The following is a 5,919-nucleotide window of genomic DNA, read 5'->3' as shown; positions in this document are numbered from 1 at the left end:
ACAAAGTCCTAGCCACTGGACCACCAGGGAATTCCTCCAAGTGGGTCTTGTTAACATTCTCAGGTGGGCCCAAGAGCTGCATTTCTACCAAGCTCCTAGGGAGTGCTGAAGCTGCTGTTTTTTTTTTTTTAATTATCCTTCTTATGTTACATTCTCCCCACCCCCTCAATATTTAATTAAAAAAAATTACAAGAGTCCTTCTTTGGAAAACCAGAATATAGTTTTGAAAGACTTCCAAGGAAATGACACGAGTCTTGTGTTATAACACTGTGTTTCATAATAGTCAGAGGCAGGAAACTCTTGAGAATCCATGGATGGGCACCAGGTAGGTTATACCAATGATGTGAGGCCTAGAACAATCTGATCTGGACTCAGAAGGGGCAAGATACTGCACTCTGACTCAACACTTACACAAGAGTAATTCCTGGGTGAGGGGCTAGGGTGACATCCCTAACCTATGTTTTCTGCCAGTTGCAGAGATATCTCCAAGGCTGTTTCCACAGGCCACAGGCAGGGGTTGCCATTGATGGAATTAAGCTGGAATATTCAGCACATTCACATGTGGCTTTGCTCTAAGCTATGGCTCCTCTTACTGTTATAGTCCTTAGCATATTGGCCTACTCTACACATATCTCTAGGGGATTCCTCCGGTGGCTCAGCTGGTAAAGAACTTGCCTGCTAATGCAGGAGACACAGGAGTTGCTGGTTCCTTTCTTGGGTCAGGAAGATTCCCTTGGAAAAGGGCATGACAACACACTCCAGTATTCTTGCCTGGGAAATCCGGTGGACGGAGGAGCCTGGCGAGCTACAGTCCATGGGGTTGCAAAGAGCTGGACATGACTGAGTATGTGTGTGTACACACTTGTATCTCTGAACCCATTTGTGAGGCTGGTTTTGATGAGACTATGGATAAGGCAGTTAGGGCAAAGGGGAATGAAACTCTATACTCTGACTGTAGAGGTTCAGCTTGGTTTAAGATTTTCAGTTTCCAGCTGCAAAGTCATAATTTTTGTATTTCTGGCACTTGGGAGCACTGGAGACATTTTTCTAGCATACAAGCATTGTTGTGGGTTGGATAGTTGTTGATTGGGGCAGAGGAAATAATTTTATGATGATTGTTTTTGTGCCACTTACATGGAAATCCCCTGGAGTCAGTGACAAAATACGGAAGCAAACTCAGTTTTGGAAGGGCACACCGAGGAGATGGCAACAATGATTGCTTCAATACAGATTGACTCATTACATGGGTGGGTTGGTACCTCAAAGAGATCATTTGTAGTTGATGTTGGAGAAATGTAGCGTGGGAGAGGTGAATGAATTTAGATCAAGGCTTGACATATAGATGTTTTTCAGTTAAAATTTTATATATCTAATCAGTGTGAAGGGCAAATCTGGGCAAAGAAAGTAAGAAATCTGAAAACCTTCTTGCAATATAGCCTAATTTATTTACTCAGAATAATTTGGGCATAATTCTTTTTTTTTTTTGGGTGGCATAATTCTTCATAAGGAATATTTATTTTCCCTGGCTTCTTCTTTCTGATGGTTCCTTCTCGATCTCTTTTTCTCTGTCGCTGTTAAAAAAAATAAACAAATTTAGTGATTCGTACAGACATTGGAAGAATCCGTTAATCTTTTGAATGTTAGCAGAACTTCATAGCTATTCTTAAAACACTCCTATCTCTCCTGATCCATGTATCTATCTATTCATAAAATATTAATGAGCAAATAAAGTGCTAGACCCTGAGGACAGACAAATTAATGAAGTGATGGCTCTGCTCTTGAGCACAAGTCTAGTGTTTAGGCATTCACTATAAATACTGAACCACCTACTCTTCTGACACTCTCATTAACTTCTCTTTTAGCTGTGCAAACGTAAGGAGTTTGGCAGAATCTCCAGGATCTGAGGCCATCATGGTAGTAGAGACACTGGGGGTGGAAGTCAGGGCGTCTGGATCTATGTCCTTCTTCCAAGTTGTTAGCCTCCCTGGGCCTCAATTTTCACAGTTTCTTTTTTGTTTTTTGGCCATACCAAGTGGCATGCAGAATCTTAATTCCCCGAGTGGGGATGGAAACCGGGCCCCCTATAGTGGAGGCATAGATTCTTAACCACTGGGCCACAAAGAAAGTCCCTCAATTTTCACAATTTCGAAAGAGTTTCCTTGGGACTAAATGACTTGAGATGTTGGAAATTGGTGCCTGTGACTGACTTTGCCCAACCCAAGTAAAATATCTTGTCACCCTTGCTCCATTTCTCCTGACCTCTTCCTTGATTTTTCTGGAAAAACCATGGTTCACTAATATTTGGTGTCATTGGAATTGGAGGAGAGGGGGCTGAGAGATTTACCTTTCAGGAAGACAGAAATATTCACAGATATATTTCTGTTTAAAGTTGTTTCTGTTGCCTCCGCAGCCAGTGAAGATGAAGGGCTCACAGACAAAGGTGTAAGTGTTGTAGTAGAATCTGGTCAAAACTAATTTACAGTTGCCTGACAAAGGAGGGTAGTTGCAGTACTCTGTGCGGGAGAGTCCTGGAGTCAGGTTTTCCTTTCCAGGGCCAAGTTGGCATCCTTCTCCTCACAGACTCAGCCTACTGATGCCCATCAGCCTGTGTGAATCTGCCTGACCCTATAACACTGGGAGAGTCCTGGAGTCAGGTTTTCCTTTCCAGGGCCAAGTTGGCATCCTTCTCCTCACAGACTCAGCCTACTGATGCCCATCACCCTGTGTGAATCTGCCTGACCCTATAACACTGGGAGAGTCCCTTGAGCCTGAATTTCGCTATGTACTGATACAGGGCAAGGATTCTAGTCTGTAGCCCGGGTCTGTGACTCAGATCCACAGCTGGAGAAGGACAGTAAGGGAGTTCTGCTACCTTACCTACAGTAAGGGAATTCTGTCTCTCTCAGGAGAGACCTGAGGCTCCCTGCATTTACCCCAGTACTCCTCCCGGATTTTAAATCTATCCCATTTCCTGACCCTGCACGTCACCAGAGGTCAACAGCTTATCCATTCCCCCAGGGACACAGGTCCCCCTCCATAGAGTGCAGACACACAAGCGAAAAAGGCCTTTGGCTCTCTACATCTCCTCCTGAAGGATAGGCTTAAAGTGCCCCAACTGGCAGAAAGTCTTCCTCTCCTTCACCAGAGTCTGTGTCCTCTCCCATCCTGCATCCCCTGCTCCCCCTCTGCCCCCCGCCTTTGGGCCTAGCCATTCAGACTTACCTGGTTTCACTGAGACGATGGAGATCGGTGGTTAGAGCAGGAGAAGTGAGGACCATGTTGGAGACAAAGGAGGAGTTAATGTCAGTCTTCTTGAAGTTCAACCACAGCCCTTACCCACAATGGGGAATTTGCTCTGTTTACTCTGAGTATTTCATACATGTCCATTAGAATGTGAGTCGAGAGCTTCCCTGGTGGTACAGTTAATCTGCCTGCCAAAGCAAGGGATACGAGTTCGATCCCTGGTCCGGGAAGATCCCACATGCCGTGGAGCCACTAAGCCTTTATGCCACGACCACCAAGCCCGTGTGCTGCAACTATTGAAGCCCGTGCACCTAGAGCCCAGGCTCCGCAAGAGAAGCCACTGCGATGAGAAGCCTGGGCGTGCAGCAGCCACGGAGTAGCCCCTGCTTGCCACAGGTAGAGAAAAGCCCGCAAGCAACAGTGAAGACTTGGCACAGCCAAAAAATTAAAAAAAAAAAGAATGTGAATTGAGCAAATTAATTTAAATAAGTAGAATGTGATTGCCCTAAGTCTGTGATCACTTCTGCTTCCCTGTATCTGTGGAATGTAACACAGTGGTCCTGGACGTATGTGTTAAATAGAATTGATTTCACCTGACATACACACATTCATGCACACGTATATTCACACCAATAAGAGAATTTCCTGGACACTCCTGACATCGATCTGATGTTCATAATCCCCACTCTTACACTGAAATCTCTCGGAAAAAACTTAACGCGACTGTACTTTCTGTCTACCTCCTCTCATCCTTAGGCAGAACTTAATGGGACCCCCAACATTTGATACTCTAAGAGCCGTGCTGTTTGAAATGGAAGGACGACTTGATTCCTGCTTATTGGCAGCAATGTCTTCCAGGATGCCGCCTAGATCCCTTTTCATAGTGCCCTCCTTGGTTACCCCTTCTATTTTGCCTTACGTCCAAGATATCCGGTTTCGCACAAGCTTTTTCTGAGAGATGGAGTAAACAAGAAACCAGAATGTGTATGGAGGGGCATGGAAAAGATGAGGCCCAGAAAAAAGTGAATCCATTCAGACTTCATGGTGCTGCAGATAGTAGATAGGAAGAGTCCTGGATGGGGCTGGTGTTAAATACTGGGGGTGGAGCTCCTTCTCTTAAGGGGAGTTGATCCATCTCTCTGATTCCATCTCCCTAGGGCCCATGCCAGGGTAGGGTTTTGGTGCAACCAGAATCAGCCTAGTGTGTAGGACAGTAGATTCTTGACTACCCAGCCATGTAGCTTGCAAGGTCCTGTTTTGTCAAAGCCCTGTGGTGAAGCCCAGCTTAACCATTTCTCATCCACGTCTAGGGGTCATGACTATTTCAGGATATCAGCATCACATCAACATCTCCATAATGAACAGCTGTAAATGAATTGTTATCAGTGCTTTAATATACAAATGTAAACATTGGAAATCTTCCCTGGTGGCTCAGATAGTAAAGAATTTGCCCACAATGCCGGAGACCTGGGTTTGATCCCTGGGTCCAGAGATCCCCTGGAGGAAGAAAAGGCAACCCACTCCAGTTTTCTTGCCTGGAGAATTCTATGGACAGAGGAGCTTGGCAGGCTGCAGTCCATGGGGTCACAAAGAATCAGACACAGCTGAGTGACTAACACACACAAACATTGGAGAAATTAGTTAATGTAGCCCTGCACTTAAACTGGAACCAAAATAGCAAAATAAATATAAAATAAAGTAGACAAAATATGTTGATGAGGGTAGTGATGGAAAAGAACAAATTAAAAAAGGAATCACTAAAATTGCCATATAAAATGAAAAGTTTCTACTCTAAAACACCATTAAGATGACGAAACTTTGGCAAGCATGGTTAAGAAAAACAGAATAAATAAGCATCTTGAATAAAAAGAATGTGAAAAGCATAGAACTCAAACATGGAGGAGATGAAAATTCACTAGGAAAAGTTCGTGTGTGTTTTTATGGTTTGTTGTTGCTTAGTCGCTAAGCTGTGTCTGACTCTGTGACTCCATGGACTGTAGCCTGCCAGGCTTCTCTGCCTGTGGGATTTCCCAGGCAAGAATACTGGAGTGGGTTTCATTTCCTTCTCCAGGGAATCTTTCCAACCCAGGGATCAAACCCCTGTCTCCTGCATTGGCAAGTGCATTCTTTATCACTGAGCCACCAGGGAAGCCTCATTTTTATGGTTAAAAGTATAAAAATCTCCATAAAATGGAAATACCAAACAGACTCAGTATATTGCAACATGCCTGAGGTCATTAATAAACATACATGCAGTTTAAATAAACACTGACTTAACTGGTGAGATGATTATACTGGTAAGTTTGATTAAACATCTGTTACTCATTTTCCGTGCCTTTGAAACCTTACTAGAGGGGCTTCCCTGGTGGCTCAGTGGTAAAGAATCCACCTGCCAATGCAGGAGACACAGGCTTGATCCCTGGTCTGGGAGGATCCCACCTGCTGCAGGACAGCTAAGCCTGTGCACCACAGCTATTGAGCTTGCGCTCTAGAGAATGGGAACCACAGCTACTGAGTCCACGTGCCACAACTACTGAAGCCCATACACCCTAGAGCCTCCCAAGTGAGAGAAGTCACCGCAGTGAGAAATTCGCGCACCACAACCAGAGAGTAGCCGCTGCTTGCTGAAACGAGAGAAAAGCCTGCTGAGCAATGAAGATCCAGGACAGCCAAAAA

General features: G+C 44.7%; 1 non-coding gene across 1 annotated transcript; it reads right to left on the bottom strand.

The window, feature by feature from the left end:
• Positions 1-1,489: 1,489 nt before the first annotated feature.
• Positions 1,490-3,237, bottom strand: LOC104973896 (uncharacterized). The gene is made up of 3 exons (XR_009497016.1): positions 3,223-3,237; positions 2,345-2,633; positions 1,490-1,571 (listed from the first exon to the last, which is right to left on the bottom strand). It is a non-coding gene; the product is annotated as an uncharacterized protein (transcript).
• Between the last annotated feature and the right edge of the window lie 2,682 nt (positions 3,238-5,919).

This window comes from Bos taurus, chromosome 13 (assembly GCF_002263795.3).
Source record: "Bos taurus isolate L1 Dominette 01449 registration number 42190680 breed Hereford chromosome 13, ARS-UCD2.0, whole genome shotgun sequence".
NCBI classification, from domain to species: domain Eukaryota; kingdom Metazoa; phylum Chordata; class Mammalia; order Artiodactyla; family Bovidae; genus Bos; species Bos taurus.
This window is presented reverse-complemented; position numbering and strand designations above follow the sequence as displayed.